Below are 17,878 nucleotides of genomic sequence, written 5' to 3'. Positions count from 1 at the left end.
TTTTTGTAAAGTATCTCGGGAACACCTCACGCAAAGTAAGCATTCAATAAATATTATTATTATTAATTTCTTTATTTTAACACCTGTCTGCAAGAGTCTTGCTGTTCAGTGCATGGCTGAGAAGCGAAGTTACAGGATACACGTTGGACACGTACCCACCAGCGGCTGAGGGGAGTTTGCGTGCGTGAGTTCTGCGAGAAGAGCCCCCAGAGGAGGAAACTCTCGGCCTGAGAGGACATAGCCCACTTCAGGCCTTTAAAAGCTCGAGAAGGGGCTTCCCTGGTGGCGCAGTGGTTGAGAGTCCGCCTGCCGATGCCAGGGATACGGGTTCATGCCCCGGTCCGGGAAGATCCCACATGCCGCGGAACGGCTAGGCCCGTGACCCATAGCCGCTGAGCCTGTGCGTCCGGAGCCTGTGCTCCGCAACGGGAGAGGCCACAACAGTGAGAGGCCCGCGTACCGAAAAAAAAAAAAAAAAAAAAAAAAGCTCGGGGAGGCGGGAAGAAACGAGAAGAGGATGCATTCCACTCCAACCGACAGGCGAGCGCCGCAGAAGGCCACGGCAGGGCGCAGGCGCAGGCCAATCCCGGGCCCCGTTCAAAGGGCCAATCGGGGCGAGTTTTACAGGGGCCTTGGCCGGCAGGGGCGGGGCCGCGCGGAGGGCGGGTCGGACCGCCCAACCGAGACTCTGGTGCGGCTCCGCGCGGTTTTCGGCAGGGCCCCGCTAGCTAAAATGTAATTTCAGATTGGACAAGTAAGTGACCCTCCTCTCAGTCCCACGTGTGTATCAGGGGCTTTAGCAAAAGCTCACAGCGCGCACGTTCTCCAACTCGAGAGCGCACCCGGGCCCAAGCCTCCCTCCCCTTTCCCGCCGTCGCTGCCTCCTCTTCCTCCTCTGGCCGCCTGAGTCTTAACGCCAACGCCAGCGGTGCGTTGGCCCCCGAGACGTTGTTGAATCCCCTGTGTCCACTCCTGGGTGAGGCGTACGGCCACTCAAGAGAAGGATGGGCCTTTACTGCATCCCCAGCGCTGCTTAGGAGATGTCTGGAACCCGGGGTCCCCTGCCATCACTATCCAGTTAACTATGTTAATTTTCTCCCCCCTTCCCACCGTATTTTAGGACATTTCCCCAGGCATTTTTGAACCTTTTAATTCCAATCTGGCTACCTAAGGCATTTTAAGGCCAGTGCTGCTTGTAGCTTTCAGCAGCTTGTGGTAATGTTTGAGGTGCAATTTAGTTTAGATGGTATAATGCTCTTTGGCTACAGTTATCCTGGGTAGGAAAGGCCTAGGAGTATCTTTCTATTTTTATTAATGTCCTTTCCTTTTAAGATGAACAAGATGCAAAATGGTGAATTTCCCTAATCATTGGCTATTTTCCACTAAAGCACTTCTCATGTCTTAACTAATTTCGTCTCTAAATTAAAGAGTCAAGTCAGTTCCAAGATAGGGAAGAGCAGTCATTATTAGGTTACTTTTTAAAATAGGATATCAGGAGGGAGAAAGTGATTATGCTTTTGAACTACAAATCAGTAAGAAAGAAGGCAAGCCTTCTCTTAGTTTGTAGCTGGTATATAGATGGTAGAATTCTGCTTTGTTTTGTTTTGCTTGCTTTTCTCCTCTTTCCTATGATCCACCGACTGTATATCCTGAAATTGTACTTTTTAAGTTGCCAGCTGGGTCTTCCAGCCTTTTGACTGCCTCCTGGTCTTCTGGGAATGTCCTGTTAATGAGGTCCTGTGGTTGGCTTTTGACTTGGTGGCCACTGGCCTGGCTCTTGGAGGGAGCCAGCTGAGGAGGGCCTCCTGGTGGGAGGCTCAGAGAACTCTTATTAAGGATGATTGAGGGAACAGAGAGGGTGAGAAGGGCCTGGAGATTGATTTTGAGGGGGAGGGAGGTTGGGAGCCTCCCTGCTGGATTTGGAAGTCAAAATATGTGTATTGGGAGAAAGGAATAACCCAGAGGGTGGAGATCTGTGTCTTTCTGGTTGAAATTAAGAAGTTTACTGGGAGGAGACTGAGCCTTCTTCCAGGCTGTGTTAATTTTTACTGTGGGCCTTGTCTTTTCCTGGAATCTGGTTCTCTTTCCCTAACCTTTCACTTGGTTCAAATCACAGTCAATTACCAGCTGGTTCTGAAAACAGTTTGAGGTAGTGAATCTTGCCCTTAAGCTCACAGCCAGAGTGGGACCACCCCCCTCACCCAAAGTATTTGAAATAATTATTTTACCAGAATGTACTACAGAGATTATTCAACCTCTTACCTGCCCATATTTTTATAAGGTGGAATTTAGAGTCAACCCAGCTGATGTAAGAGGCGGTCATCCAAACCAGCTCTTGTGTTCATTTGTTTGTTCACTAATTTGGGAATGTGTTCTTGGCCTGGCATTGTGGTAGGCTCTGGGAAAGCAAGGATGAACAAGACTTGGTCTTTGCTTTCAAGCTTTCATCCAGTCTACTTCTGTGTAGTCTGGCAAGGGGAAATCACCAGAAAGGAGGTTCAGGAGAGTGAAAAGCCCAGATCAGGGAAGGTCAGGTGAATCAGTTTAAGGGAGTTTGAAATGCATCTCCAGAGCAAGCAGCAGCTATTGAAGTGACGCTGTCAGATTTGTGTTTTAGAAAGTTAATTCTGGCTGCAGGGTGGAGAATGAATTGGAGTGGTGAAGACTGGAGAGAGGCTATTATAATGCAGGTGAGAGATGGGTTAGTGTAGTAGCTATGTGACTAGAGGAGAGAGATTAGAATAGAATGGTTAGGAATTAATTACTGATTGAATGTAGGGGATGAAGAAAGGATGTAGCAGTCAAGGTACCGCAGGAAAGAAAAGGCATTCCCCACTAGGATATTTTTCAACAGCTTTATTGAGGTATACGTGACATACAGTAAACTGTACATATATAAAGTGTCTAATTTGAGAAGTTTCAGCGTGCGTATTTATCCATGAAACCATCATTACAATCAAGATAAAGAACATTTCTAAGATCCCCAAAGATTGCTCATACCCCGTTCTAATCCCTCCAAGAACCAGTGAGTTGTTTCTGTCACTAAACTCTTTTAGGATTTTATCTGTGGGGTCATACAATATGTATCTTTTGTGTGTGGTGCCTTTTCCTTTAGCATAATCCTCTTGAGTTTATCCAGGTTATGTGTGCATACATAGTTTTTTTTTTTTTCCTGAGTGCAACTATACCATATTTAGTTTATCCACTAACCCATTGATGGACATTTGGATTATTTGCTGCTTTTTGGCTACTACAAATAAAGCTGGTATCCATATTTGTATAAATGTCTTTGTACGGCCTTCATTTCTATTAGTTAAATACTTAAAAGTGGAACGGCTAGTTCACGTGGTAGGTGTATATTTAACTTGTTAAGAAACAGCCAAACTGTATTTCACAGTGATTCCAGTTGCTCCAACTGGTGTGATCACTCTTTTAAATTTTAGCTATTCTAATAATGTGGAATCCTCTCATGGGGTTCTATTGTGCACTTCCCTAATGACTAATAATTTCAAACTTCTTATCATGTTGCTTATTTCCCTGTATATATTTCATATATCTTCTTGGCTGAAGTGTTTATTTGTTTTGTCCACTTTTTAAAAATAGGCTGTTTGCTTATTGACTTTCAAGAGTTGTTTTTTTTGTTTTTTTTTTGCGGTACGCAGGCCTCTCACTGTTGTGGCCTCTCCCGTTGCGGAGCACAGGCTCCTGACGCGCAGGCTCAGCGGCCATGGCTTACGGGCCTAGCTGCTCCCCGGCATGTGAGATCTTCCCGGACCGGGGCACAAACCCGTGTCCCCTGCATCGGCAGGCGGACTCTCAACCACTGTGCCACCAGGGAAGCCCAAGAGGTTTTTATATGTATTCTCATTAATAAGTTCTTTATCACAGCTGTGATTTGCAAATATTTTATCCCATTTCGTGGCTTATATTTTCATTTTCTTATCAGTGTCTTTTGAAAAGCAGAGTTCTTAATTTCGCTGAAGTCTAATTTATCAATTTGTAATTTTGATAATGTCTATTTTATCAATTTATTCCTTTATGGATCATGGTTTCGGTATCTTAGAAATCATGCCTAGCCTGAGATCTCAAATATTTTCTCCTATTTTTCTTTTAAGAAGCTTTATTGTTTTTTATTTTACATTAAATCCGGGATCCATTTCATGTTAACCTGTAGGAGCAGATGTGGACAAAGTTTATTTTTTTCATATGGTATCAGTTGTTCCAGCACCATTTGCTAAAAAATCTATCCTTTCTCCATTGAATTGTCTTTGTACCTTTGATCAGAATCAATTTACCACGTGTATATGTGGGCCCATTTTTGGATATTTTATTTTGTTCCATTGATTTCTTCGTCTGTTTTAATGCTAGTACCACTTAGTTTTGATGACTATAGCTTTGTAATAAGTATTAAAGTCAGGTAGTATAAGTCCTTCAACTTTGTTCTTTTTAAAAGTTATATTGGTTATTCTGCATCTGTTACATTTCCATATCAATTTTACAGTCATTTTGTCAGATTCAAAATAAAGGCCTGTTTAGATTTGCATTGGAACTTCATTTAATTTATACATTAATTTGGGGAGAGAATTGACTTCTTAAATATTGAGTTTTCTGACCCATGGACACAGTATATCTGTTCATTTATTTAGGTCTTCCTTAATTTCTCTCAGCAGTGTTTTTTAGCTTTCAGTAGATGGGTCTTTGTCAGGTTATCTGTAGGTATTTCACATTTTTTGACACTATTGTAAACAGTATTGTCTTCTTAGATTTCAACTTTCAATTGTTTGTTACTACTTGTATATTGATCATGTATCCTGCCATCTTGCTAACTGACTTATGAGTTCTAATAGCTTTTTTGTGGGTACCATCAGATTCTTTATGTGATCATGTTATCTGTGAATAAAGACAGTTTTACTTCTTTCTTTCAATGAGGATGTCTTTTATTTTTCTTGCTATAGCGCGCTGGCTAGAATCTCCACTCAGTGTTGTGTAGAAGTGATGAGATCAAATGTCTTGCCTTGTTCCTGAGCTTAGGGAAAAACATTCATATCTTCACCATTATGATTTATGATGTTAGTTATATATTTTTTGTAGAAGCTCTTTATCAGGTTTAGGAAGTTCCATTCTATTCCATCTTTGCTGAAAGGGTTTTTTCTTTTTTTTTTTTTTTAAATGAAGAATGGGTATTGTATTTTGTCAGTTGCTTTTTTCTGTAACGAGATCATCATTTTTCAAAGACTCTTAATATGATTAATTACATTCATTTTTGGGGGGGGAATGTTAAATTAACTTTGTATTCCTGAGATAAATCCCATGTGGCCAGGACCTATATTATCCTTTTTATATTTTGTTGGATTCTGTTCTATTTGCTAAAATTTTAAGAATATTTGCACCTGTGTTAATGATGGGTATTGATATAGTTTCTTTCCTTGTATTTTAAGTTTTGTTATCAAGATAATTCTGGCCTCATAGAATAAACAGGAAAGTATTTCCTTCTTTTAAGTTTTCTGTAAGAATTTGTGTAGAATTGCCATTATTTCTTTTCTTAAATATCTAGTAGAATTCATCAGTGAAGCCATTTGGGCTTGGAGTTTTTTTATGGGGGAGAAGAAGTCAACTGATTTAATAATATAGGACTATTCAGATTATCTCTTTCTCCTTGAGTGAAGTTTGATAGTTTGTGTATTTCAAGGAATTTGTACATATCATCTAAGTTGCTCATAATATCCCCTTATCGTTTTAATATTTATAGAATCTGTTGTAATTTCATCTCATTCCTAAGACTGGTTGTCTCTTTTCTCTTTATTTTCTTGATCATTCTGGCCAGAAATTTATTAATATTATTGATTGTTTCAAAGAGCCAGCTTTTGGTTTCATTTATTTTCCTTATTGTTTTCCTTTTCTTTTTTTAACTTATTGATTTATGCTCTAAAATTTATTATTTCCTTTCTTCTGTTAACTTTGGGTTCCTCTTACTCATTTCTTTCTAATTTATTAAGGTAGAAATTAAGGTCATTTACTTGAAACTTTTCTAAGATAGGCATTTGATGCTGTAAAGTTCTAAGTATTGCTTCAGCTGCATCCCACAACTTTTGCTGTTTTTATTTTCATTCAGTGAATATACTTTCTAGTTGTTTTTAATGTCTTTTTGACCTATGGTTATATAGAAGTGTGTTAATTCAGTTTCCAAATATTTGAGGATGTTCCACATATCTAACTATTATTGACTTTTAATTCCACTGTAGTCACAGAGAGTACTTTGTATTACTTGAATCCTTTTAACTTTTTGAGACTTGTATCATGGCTCAGAATGTGGTCTGTCTTGGTAAATGTTCTGCATACACTTGAAAAGAATGTGTAGTCTGCTCTTGTTGGGTAGAGTGCTTTTTACATGTCAATTAGGCAGCTTCATTGACTACTCTTAATGTTTTATTTACTTGCTGATTTTCTGTCTATCTGTTCTACCAATTATTGAGTGACATACTTAATTCTCTCATGATAATTGTAGACATATGCATTTCTCCTTGCAGTTCTATCAGATTTTGCTTTATGTATTCTGATGCTCTGTTATTATGTGCATTAATATTTAGGATTTTTAGGTCATCTTGGTGAATCATCCCCTTTATTATTTCATAATTTCTGATGATATGTTTTGCTCTGATAGCTACTTAATCATTATTCCTGATAATATTTTTGCTTTAAAATCTACTTAGTGTTATATTAATACAGCAAACTTTAGCTTTCTTTTGATTGCTCTTATATAGTATATCTTTTTCTTCCTTCTGCTTTTTAACCTATTTGTCTCCTTATATTTAGGGCTTCTTATAGGCAGCATATAGTTAGACTGGGTAACAAAGCAAGGCCTGACAATCTCTGCTTTTTAATTAGGGTATTTAGACTATATATAATGTAATTCATATGGTTTGTTTTAAACATATCATCTTGCTTTTTTTTTTTTCTATTTGTTCCATCTGTTTCTTGGTCTCTTTTCTCTCTTTTTTTGTCTTCTTTTAGATAAAGTTTTTTAATTCCATTTTTCCCCCTTTATTGGCTAATTAGGCATATCCTTTTTTCAGATATTATTTTAGTGGTTGCTTTAAGGTTTATAGTGTACATCTTTAATTTATCAGAGTGAACTTTAAAGTGGTGCTATACCACTTCATATGTAATATAAAACCGTATAACAATGTATTTCTAATTCTTGCCTCATAGCCTTTCTGCTACTGCTATTTCATGTTGTATATTTTACTTCCATATATGTTTTAAACTCCACAATACATGGTTATTATTTTAGTTTTAAGCAACTGTCTTTTTAAGACATTCAAAAAAATTTTAGAAGTCTTTATATGTAACACGTAGTTACCTTTATGCTCTTCCTTCCATTTTATGGATCCAGATTTCCATGTGATATTATTCTTCCCCACTTCTTGTGGTGCAGTTCTGCTGGTGGTGAATTTTGTTATGTCATTTTTGGTATGTCTGGTAAAGTCTTTATTTCAGCCTTAGTTTTGAAAGATTTTTTCACGGCGTAAAGAATTCTAGATATAAAGTTTTTTTCTTTTAGTCCTTCAAAGATCTTACTCTACTGTCTCATAGCTTGCATTATTTCTGATAAGAAATCCATTGTCATTCTCACGTTTTTTTCTTCTTTTTTGCATAATCTGCCATCCCCCACCCTGACTGCTTTTAAGTTTTTCTCTTTATCATTGGTTTTGAACAATTTAATTATGATGTTTCTTGGTTTAGTTTTCTTTATATTTCTTGTGCTTGGGGTTCATTGATATTCTTGATTATATGGGTTTATAGTTTTCATCAGATTTGGAAAATTTGTGTCCATTATGTCTCATATATTTCTCCTGGTCCCTTCTTTGTTCTCTCTTTCAGGTATTCCCATTTCACATATATTAGGCCACTTGAAATTTTTCCACAGCTCACTGATGCTCTGTTTATTTTTTAAAAATCTTTTTTTCTCTGTTATATTTTAGATAGTTTCTATTACTCTGTCTTGAAGGTTACTAATCTTCTGTGTTATCTAATCTCATATAGTTAACTTTTCATCTCAAACATTTTAGTTTTCATTTCTAGAATTTCAACTTGAGTCTTTTTTGAAATCTTGCATGTGTGAACTTTTAAGTTCACTCTTTCCTTTAGCTTTTTGAACATATGAAATTTAGGTATGATAGCTGTTTTAATATCGGTGTCCACTAGTTCTATCAAATGTGTCAATTCTAGGTCAGTGTCCATTGATTTTTCTCATTTTAGTAGTATTTTCCTGCTTCTTTGCATGCCTGGTAATTTTTGGTTGAATATCAGACATTATGTATTTTACCTTTTTCAGTGCTAGGTATTTTTGTATTTCTATAAATACACTTGAGCTTTGTTTTGGGGGCATGAGTAAGTTATTTGGAAACAGTTCTGTCCTTTTGAGTCTTGCTTTAAGCTTTGTTGAGTAGGGCTAATTCTTCTTCACTGCTGAGGTAAAACCCTTCTGTGTACTCTACCCCATGCCCTGTTAATTATGAGGTTTTCCACACTGGCTGGTATGAATAGGCACTATTCATGGCCCTGTGTGAAATCCACTGATTGTTCTCTGTGATCCTTTTGAGTGCTTCTGGCTCAGATAGTTTCCTCACATACATACAGTGATTGGTACTCTCCTGAATACTTCAGGAGCACATCCTCCTGTGCAGCTCTCTCCTGTCTTGTACTTTGCCCCAAGAAGTCTAGCCTCCTTGTTCTACTTAGACCTCTAGCTCTGGCTCCTCAGTTCGGGGAACTGCAGGGCTTGGTATGGATTTCCTCTTCTGTGTCCTCTGTCCCAGGCATTACGCTCGAGCAGTTTTAGGATACCTCATTTTTTCTCCATCCCTTTGAGATTACTGTAGTTTTTTGCCTGATGTCCAGTGTCCCGAGAACCTTTGTTTCCTATATTCATTATTTTAGTTGTTTTAGGTGGGAAGGTAAATATGGTGCCTGTTACTCCATCTTGGCTAGAAGTGGAGGTCCTCAACTGGAATTTTTGAAGAAAATTTTAAAAGGGACTATTTGAGGTTGTGAGGAAGGGATTTATATAGGACCCTGGAGGTCCTATAACCCCTTCATCAACTTAAGGTATTTAGAAAGTTCTTAACAACATGGATGACAAAATGAAGCAGAATTCATACAGCAGGTACATATGCAGTGCTGTGCATGTGGGCTGGGCTTAGGCAGAGTGGAAAAATAAAGTAGAAATCATTCAGGCTAAATGTATGTGTCGCCAGTCCCTTGGGCAATCTGGATTTTGGTCTGAGTTACCCTGAAATCTGTTGCAGATCAGGCTGAGAGCTGAGTATCTTGAATTCTGCTACACTGGCCATGGGATGAAGAGATTAAGAAAGGACTCAGTTACTGATCAGCTATGGGGGATGAAAGTTGAGAAGGCAAATTATAAAATCAAGCATGATTTATATACACCAAACTCAATGTAGTTTACCAGATTCTGGGATTGTAGAATTATGTGGCCAACTTTGATATTAGAGTGTGGCTATTGTTCGGCTGTTTTAAATCATCATGTGACATAGTGGGCAGAGCATGGGGTTGAAGACCCTCTCTGTTTTTTACTGACTCTGTGACATTGGGCAAGTGACCTAAATGCACAGAACCTTAGTTACCCCATCTCTGGGTTGTGAACCCTCCAAAGTTGTTGGGAGGATCAGCAAAACTGTCTACTAAGTCACTAGTACCAGTCCTGGAAGAGAGTAAATGCTCACGCAAAATCTGTTGATCCAAGACGAGGGTTGGCGCAAAATATGAGTTTGAGAAACATTGCGATTCATTGAAGATACATATTGACAGGACATATTAATAGATAACACTAATTTCTAGGGACCTATTAAAGGAAGAGTAGGGTATTTGAAGAGGGCTACCTCAAAGCCCACCTTCAAAGGCACTTTGTGAAGACACCCCAGCTCCCCTTCCCTTTTCTCCTGAACAGGTTGTTCTGATGTTAGTGTCCGAGATTGGGTATTGGGCTGGATGGGCTACTGATTTGTCCCAACATGTGTTGCATCTGGGGGGCCTCCAGCAAGGTAGAGAAGACCTGCTGTGTGCTCACGGTGGGCTACTAGCCCAGCTTCCCTCATCTCCACACAGCATCATGTGGGAACATGGGTATCTGAAGATCATTCTTGTTAAATGTACCAAGTGCCCCGTATCCCTTCTTCCCCGCTCTTTATTTTAGGAAAAGCCACGGCATGGAGGGGCAGTTATAGGAACTAAAAGTGTAGAGCAAAGAGGAAAAAACTCAGGAGGTCGTGAGAGTCAGCTTAAAACGTTTGAAGGGATAGCTCACCCAAAGGAGGTTAGGTGGTTTGGCTGATCCCGTGGGATAAAAATGAGGACTAGAGGGTGGAAGCCATATAAAGCAGAATTCAACTCAGTACGAGGATCTTTCTTATTATTATAGTACTAGCTGCGTATTGTGAACATTCAAACAGCACGGAGAGGGGAAGTTAAAAATTGCCCTTCAAGCTTCCACCGCATTTCTTTTCCCTAGATGTCACTGCAGTAAGCAGGCTTTTGCATATTCTTCCTGAAGTTTTGTATGTTAGGTCCTTATACAATACAGTGGTTCTCAAACTTTAGCATCTGTCAGGGTAGTCTGACAGATGTGAGCCGCACTCCCCAGAGTTTCTGAATCAGCAGATCTGGGCTGGAGCCTGAGAATTTGCATTTCTAACATGTTCCCTGGTGATGCTGTTGCTGCTTCTCTGGGGATCACAGTTTGAGAACCACTGTTGCTTTTCCTCTTTACAGAGTTAATACAAATGCGTTCATACTGTGGTGTCTAAGAACTTGCTTTTTAACTTAATAACATATAGTTAGCAATTTTCTTTAGCTTTTCATTGTTTTTAACAGCTGCTTCTGTATCCGTTTTAGCAATTCCCCTATAAATATTGAATTTGTTTCCAGGGTTTTTGTGAGTGTGCCCTTGCCTTTAAAAAAAAACAAAAAAGTTGAAATGGACATTTTTGTATACATCTTTTAGATGAGCCCATCTTAAATTCTTAGAAGTTCAACTCTTGGGTAAAAGGGTAGATTTTGAAAACAGAAAGGAGGTTGAACCAATTATTCTCCCGCTAAAAGTGTCTGAAACTGCCTTTTTCCCCAAACTCTTGCCAAAGATGGGTACTAGCATTTTCATTTTCTGCCCATTTTTTAAGGTGTACGATTATATATCAGTATTGTTTTGATTTGCATTTCCCTCCATTATTTGTGAGGCTAAAGGTTGACATGTATGCATTGTATGTCTTTTTCTATGAACTGCAAGTTTTTATTTCCTGCGTCCCAAGGAGGAGAGAACAGTATGAACAGAGGCACCAAACCTTCATTTGAGGGATTGCTAGTAGCTTTGTAGAGTTGGAGCTTCAGGGGTTGCAGTCAGGGAGGAGGCAGGGAGGTAAGGTGAGAGGCTCAGGCAGAGCCGTAGCTCTGAGGGCCTTGTGGGCCAAAGAAAGAACTTGGGCCTTACTCTGGGCAGAGCCAGTACTGCTGGTGTTTAAGCTTACGGTGTAGCTCTTGGCAGTCTTAACAGGGCGTGCTTCTGGAGGGGCAAGCTGTCCAATAATCTTCTAGTAACTCATTCTTTAGGCCTTTCACCCTGGGCCTTGAAGCCACCTGGCCATTCTTGATAAACAGGTAAACACAAGACTAGACCAGAGGCCTCAGCCAGCCTCAGGCTGGGTGCTGTCTTCAAGGGAGGAGTTTTGCAAGATGGTGCAGGGACTGGATTTTGTTGCTCTACCTAATACTGTACTGCCCCGAGCCCTTCCTGAATTTACCGACATCTGACAGCAGTCATCAAGGTTGGTGGGCTCTTCTGTTGTTTTTATTTGAGTGACTTTCTGTGAAAAGCTGTGGATTTGGGCCAATATGCTAATGATAATGACATTGCTTTGAAGGTCTGATTAGTTCTGTAGAGTATCATTTTATAGTTAATTATGTCGACAAATCAACAGCAGCCTCTTGGAGAAGAAAGTGACAGAGGGAGAGAAACTACATATATATTTAACAAATTGTTCAGACTCCAAGAGAGGTAGGAATTCATGTATTACAAAGAAGAGTCCACTTAAGAATAAAAAATCACTAAGTTTGCCTGTAATTTTCCCTGTTATGTGCATAGCTTTGTAATTGGCTTATGGGGTTAAACTATAATAACTTTGCATTTAGAATCAGGACACCAGCCCCGGCTCTCTCTGTGTCTGTTCTGCCACTTTTCTGCTTCCAGGGTCCTGGCATGAGAGTAAGAGGCCATCAGATTCAGGCTTTGGCTTTTAGTGAACTCAGGCTGTGCATTGGGTTTGTGAAAGACAGACCCCATCTTTCTTCTCCCCTCCGTGCATGTGTCTGCGGGAATGGGGCTCTGGGTCAAGGAGGATGATTGACCTGGGAAGGGGTGCAGTGCTTTACACACAAGAGAGGCTTGCTGATGGTGCTTCTAGAACTCTCCAGGGATGGAGAGTTTTTAGAGGCTTTTTATTTCAAAAGGTATTTGACTATTTTATACATTAATAATTTCTCCCTCCCTCACAGCCCAGGAATTCCCCTATTACTGCATGACACACGCTGTGCTTGTCTCCAGGTAGAAGGAAGTAGGGGGCAGAACATTCTCAGTTAATATCTAATGTTTCTCACAGTAGCATTTATAGTGACATAAGTGGTTGTTATTAATCAGAGCATGGACGGGGCGTTTCTGATGGTTGAGTGTCTGAGAAGTTTTCACAGGATGAACAGACCTGTAATTGTGTTCTGAGTGTGTCCAGGATGAAAGCAGCTTGGTTAGGGAAGGAAAGCCAAGTCATTTCAGGGATGGATAAGAGTTCTGCTCTGGCTCAGACAAACCTGAATTTGAGTACAGCCTTCTTCCTCTCTAGGCGTCGTGACCATCCGCCGGGTATCACTCAGGATTTGAGTGTCCTCCCCTGTAAATGGGGGAAGGGTGGGTGTCATAAATGTGGGCCACCCTCTCCCTTTCTCTGCAAAGAGAATAGCTTGGTAGGGCTATTAAAGGGCTTGGAAGGCATTTTAACAAGTCAGGAGCTGCTTTATTGGCTCACAAGTATTGAAGAGAAGAGAGCGTAAGCAAGGTTTTATGGAAGAGGACATGGGAGACTCAAAGTTTAATTTGCTTTGAGGCGATGTTTGTTGTTGGAGTTTGGGGATGTCATTTGATGTGTCAGATTTTCCATCCATGATTTTGTTAGGGCCTATACTGTGCATTTAGCCTCAGCATGGTTGGGGTTTGTGTTTTCTTTGCGTCAGCTGTTGTGCTGTTGCCTGTGTGGCTCTTGGAGGGTGGTGGGTTTTGGCCACCATCCAGGACTGCCTCAGAGTTGATCCCTGTGGCTGCCACATTGTGAGGCAGGCATGAGGATTTGGTGAGTTTTGCCTTTTCCGCCTGTGGGAATCCATCTTTGAATTTAAAAGGACAGCCAGCCATTCTTCTGTCTGATTTAATACCATATCCCTCCTCCAGTCACCTCGTATTTGTCTTTAAAAAATGGGCTCAGGGCTTCCCTGGTGACGTAGTGGTTGAGAGTCCGCCTGCCGGTGCAGGGGACACGAGTTCGTGCCCCGGTCTGGGAAGATCCCACATGCTGCGGAGCAGCTGGGCCCGTGAGCCATGGCCGCTGAGCCTGCGCGTCCGGAGCCTGTGCTCCGCAGTGGGAGAGGCCACAGCGGTGAGAGGCCCGCGTACTGCAAAAAAAAAAAGGGCTCAGTCCAAAGCATGAAGATCCTCAACATCCTGAAAAATACCGGGTTTCTGATCTAATGATTGGAATGGTGATGAAAACAATAAACTGGTACTTCTTTTACCAACTAACGTCTCTGTATTCTGCAGAGAAAGGTGGAGTTGGAATAAGATGCTTGGCTTCAAGAGTATAGCTAAGATTCTGATGGCATTCTGGAGCGACCTTACTGCCATGTGTAATATTACCAGGTGCATTAGGTTGAGATTGAAGTACATCAACAAGGCGTAACTTGAGGCATCACCATTTGACTTTCAAAAATCAGCTTCTTACATTAAATTTAAAATCAGAAATGATGTATTTTTCAGCTTCCTATTCCTAGTATCCTGGCACAGAAAAAGCACTTAACATTTGTTTACTGGAATTTGAGCTGTTAGACATGGTGAGAATACCTAGGTATAGATCATGCATATTAAGTAATTGCAGATGTCCAGAGGTGATTTGATGGTGAAAAGGGAAGGTGGGCACATGTTAATAGTCCTAATAGTTGCTGCCGTTTACTGAGCATGTACCATATATCAGGCACTGTGCTGGGCACTTCAGTTATACAATCCTAGTTAATTGTTCAAAGAATACAGTGAGATTGGAGCTGCAGGAGACAGCCTTTCACTTTCAGAGAAGTACCTGTCAAGAAGCTGTACATTTTCTCCCATGTGTATTTTTGGTAAAGCCAGTGGAGAACCAGATATTATTGACAGATTAGCGCTTTCCTTCCCGTCCCGAACTTTCTCTCCATCTTAGAGCATGTGCACGTTGTTTAAAGTGGTATTTAGTTCTTTCTGTCAAGGAGACTAAAGTTGACCAGTGACCAAAGTTGACCAATGTACTCACTGCTTATCTTTTTCTTCCCAAACCTCCCAACCCCCTGATTGCAATATAACTAAATAAAAAAAACAAATTGTGTGGGTCTCGTGTACTTGAGCTCCCAGCCAAGACCAAAGATCAAAGTCAAGAGAGGATATTGAGAGCTCCCTCCCAGGTCCCCTGGGACACTGTATTTGCAGACACTGTTTCCAAGTCAGTCCTGGAGGAGTAGCCCTTTAAGAAATAGGACTGCAGGTAAGCTCATCCACTTTGTAGCCTTGTAGTCTTAGGAAACAGTGTTACTGGTCTTTGATCACTTAGGGAAAGAGAAGGAGGAAAATACAAGAGAACAATCCCCAAAGGTTGGTTTTCAGCACTGGTGTTTGAACATGACCCCTTAGAATCTCTGGGATAGTTGTGCAGAGAACAGCCTCCCATGTCTGTGACCCTCTTTCCTTTTCTCACGCTGCCTTTGAGCAGTTTGCATGTTTGTTAAAGAATCAGCCATGAAGCCTGTGGTTTTCTGTGGCACATTTCTAATAATATTTGTAAAGGCTATTATTTAATGAACCACATAAATATTTATCATAAGAGCAGTCTTTTGATCGTGAACAGGGGCTAAAAGCCACTCCAGTCTGTGCTGGGGACTTGGCTGGGAGGCTGTTTCTGCCCTTCGGAGCCTCCTGTAGACTGAAAAGTTAGGTAAGGCTCGGGACGTGTGTGCAGCCAGCTTGAATTTCTCCCTGTAGCTTTTCTTTCTCTTGGCCTTCACAATCTATGTCCTTATTTCTCTGTCTGACCAGCCTCCCTATATTCCCTATTAGTTGTTTTTCTTTTTAGAGAATTTATCTTTGACTGAAATGAATGAACTGGAACTAATGTTCTGACTCTCATCATTCATCCATTGGGCTCTGGAGCCATACCGTCCTGGCCTGGAGTCCCAGCTCCTCTGGTTTTGTGCTCTATGATGTTAAATAGCTTTATTGCTGAGAACCTCAATCCCCTAAACTGGAAAAGGGGCTCATCGTGCCAGCCACACGGGGTTGTTACAAAGGTGAAGTGAAATCACAAGATCAGGTGGGCAGTTTGCAGAGCAGAGCTTAATAAATGCTAGTTGCTGCTGCCTTTGTAGTTGATATTGATATTGAAGAAGTTTTTGAAGGATTTGGTTTTCACTTTTAGGTTGGTGTGTAGAAAGAGCCCTAAACCTGCCTTAAGAGGCCAGGGTTCAAATGCAGGTGCTGCTGTTGTTTACTGTTTGTGGTGCTCAGGGCAAATTTCCCCATCCCACCAAGGTATAAAATGGTGATAGGGTTACCAGCTTGACTGGGTTTCAGTCAGAAGATAATGAACAAATGTATAAAAGTGCCAGGTGTGCGGGAAGATCCTAATCCTTTTTAAAAAAAAAACAAATTGGAAAAAGGAATCATGTTTTCCATTTTGCATTTACTTTATTTCTTGAGGCCAAGAGGGACTGGAATACAGTTTGGAGTCTAGGACACAGCAGAGAGTACCTATGACCCAGGAACAAAGGGCACAGAAAGGGGAGACAAGGAATCTGAGTTGCAGAAACTCCTCTGGCAGAGTTTTTATAACTCACAGGGTTGAGTTTCAGGGAAGCTGCCTAAGGGCTTGAACTTCTTTGTTTCCCTTCTTTCAGGGTCCAGGTGTGGAAACAATCATAAAGAGATCACTTAAAACTATAGTAATGGGAAGCATGGTGAACTTGAAATATTTAATTAGGATCTGTTTCTTACAAAAACATGAACTGGGAGGTCTGTGCAAACAGTGCAGGGAGGGTAAGATGCCCTTGTTCCCATGGGTTTGACTCTCTTCCCAACTGATGTCTCAGTTAAATGGTCTAGAAACGGGTAGTTTGCCAGAGAGAGGACACCTGGTGTTGAGGAAGGGTCAGTCTCTGAGGGTGGGCAGCCTGAGTTCTGAGTTAGCCAGTTGTAGACAGAGTAGGCAGGAATACCTAGCAGAACCCTTGGGAGATGGGCATTTACTAAATGGAGGGTATCAGGCAGTATATCATCCTGAGAATGGTTAGGGATTTGAGAGCCAGAGGGAATGAGATTGCTCTCAACTCCATCACTTGCGAGTTATATGACATACTGGAGCAAGTTATTAACTAGTCTAGGACTCGTTTTCCTCATCAGTAAAATGGGGATGATAACAGTAATTATCTTCAGGGGTCGATGTCAGGATAAAAAGTGGATTAAGAATGTAAGCAAGCTGCTTAGCAAAGCATCGGATACATAGTAAATTTGTACCTTTTATTATTTCCCTAAAGATAGGTTTTAAAGGTGTCCACTGAGTCTCAGAGACTTGGTGAGTTCGTGCTATGTGCCAGGCACTGGGCTGGCACTGGGGATACAGCTGTGGTCCAGGCAGCACTGGAGTTAATGTCTAATGGCAAAGCTCCACTCTCCATACAAGTGTTGGGGGGGCGGGGGGGGGTAGTGGTTCTCCCAAAGGATGGGCTCTTTCCTGTTTAGCCAAGAGATGGGTCCAAAACCCAGAGCTGAGGGAAGCCCTGAGTCAGCTGCAGAGTGGAAATCTGCCTCTTTGGATTTTATTGGAAGTAAATCAGGAAGTCTGGGTAGTGGGTGGTAAGATGAGGAATTCCTTGTAGAGGAAGACAGTCAAAAGTGAGGGAGCCAGGCCTGAGGAGCTGGGCCAGCCCCCTGGGGGACTCTTTTGTCACTGGCGCTGGCAGGAGTACAGAGAAGCCTGGATGATGGCTGGCCAGGTCTGTGTAATCCAGAATGTTTGTATAGATTCTTCATTTCCTGTGTTTTTCCCCTTGTTTCTCCCTCCAGTGTTTAGAATAATCTTGGAAAGTTCTAGCCAAGGATAGAGAGTTGTTGGCTTGTCAGGATCCGTATTGGGGAGCAGCATCCCTGGGCCCTTCCAAGTGGTGACAGGGGGAAGCTAAGAGAAGGAACCCCGAGTACAGCAAGAGGATGTGTATGTGGTCAGTTCGGGGAGATGGAACAGTGAGCCCGGTGAGACTTCCTCCTCTTTGCAGATAAAGAAACCGAGGAAGATCTGAGCCATGGCACTGTCCTATTTTGTCCTTCACTGTATCCTCAGCTCTTAGCAGGATGCCTGGTGCCTGGCACAATCTGCATTTCTTTGAATATCAGTCATTGATTGAAAGATGCATCATTATTTCATATACCACTAAGAAGGAAAGAACATGCTACTGATTATTTGTAAATGCCATTGATTGCCGAGTCACTAATTTTGAAGAAGCTAAATGTGAAAAAAATGAGTGTCTTCGA

At 41.2% G+C, this 17,878-nt stretch overlaps 1 protein-coding gene across 7 annotated transcripts in view; it reads left to right on the top strand.

The window, feature by feature from the left end:
- Positions 1-671: 671 nt before the first annotated feature.
- The window catches only part of FGGY (FGGY carbohydrate kinase domain containing), a 426,675-nt gene continuing 409,468 nt past the window's right edge, over positions 672-17,878 (top strand). For 5 of the 7 annotated variants that reach the window (XR_014015075.1, XM_081224383.1, XM_081224384.1 and 2 more), the window contains exon 1: positions 672-754. The gene's annotated coding sequence lies outside the window, so the exon portion shown is untranslated. Of the gene's footprint in view, positions 755-887; positions 929-14,792; positions 14,844-17,878 lie in introns of those variants that run through there. The other 2 variants (XM_081224381.1, XM_081224380.1) reach the window with 2 other exon arrangements.

Source organism: Mesoplodon bidens, assembly GCF_964165515.1.
Source record: "Mesoplodon bidens genome assembly, chromosome: 2".
Classification (NCBI taxonomy): Eukaryota; Metazoa; Chordata; class Mammalia; order Artiodactyla; family Ziphiidae; genus Mesoplodon; species Mesoplodon bidens.
This window is presented reverse-complemented; position numbering and strand designations above follow the sequence as displayed.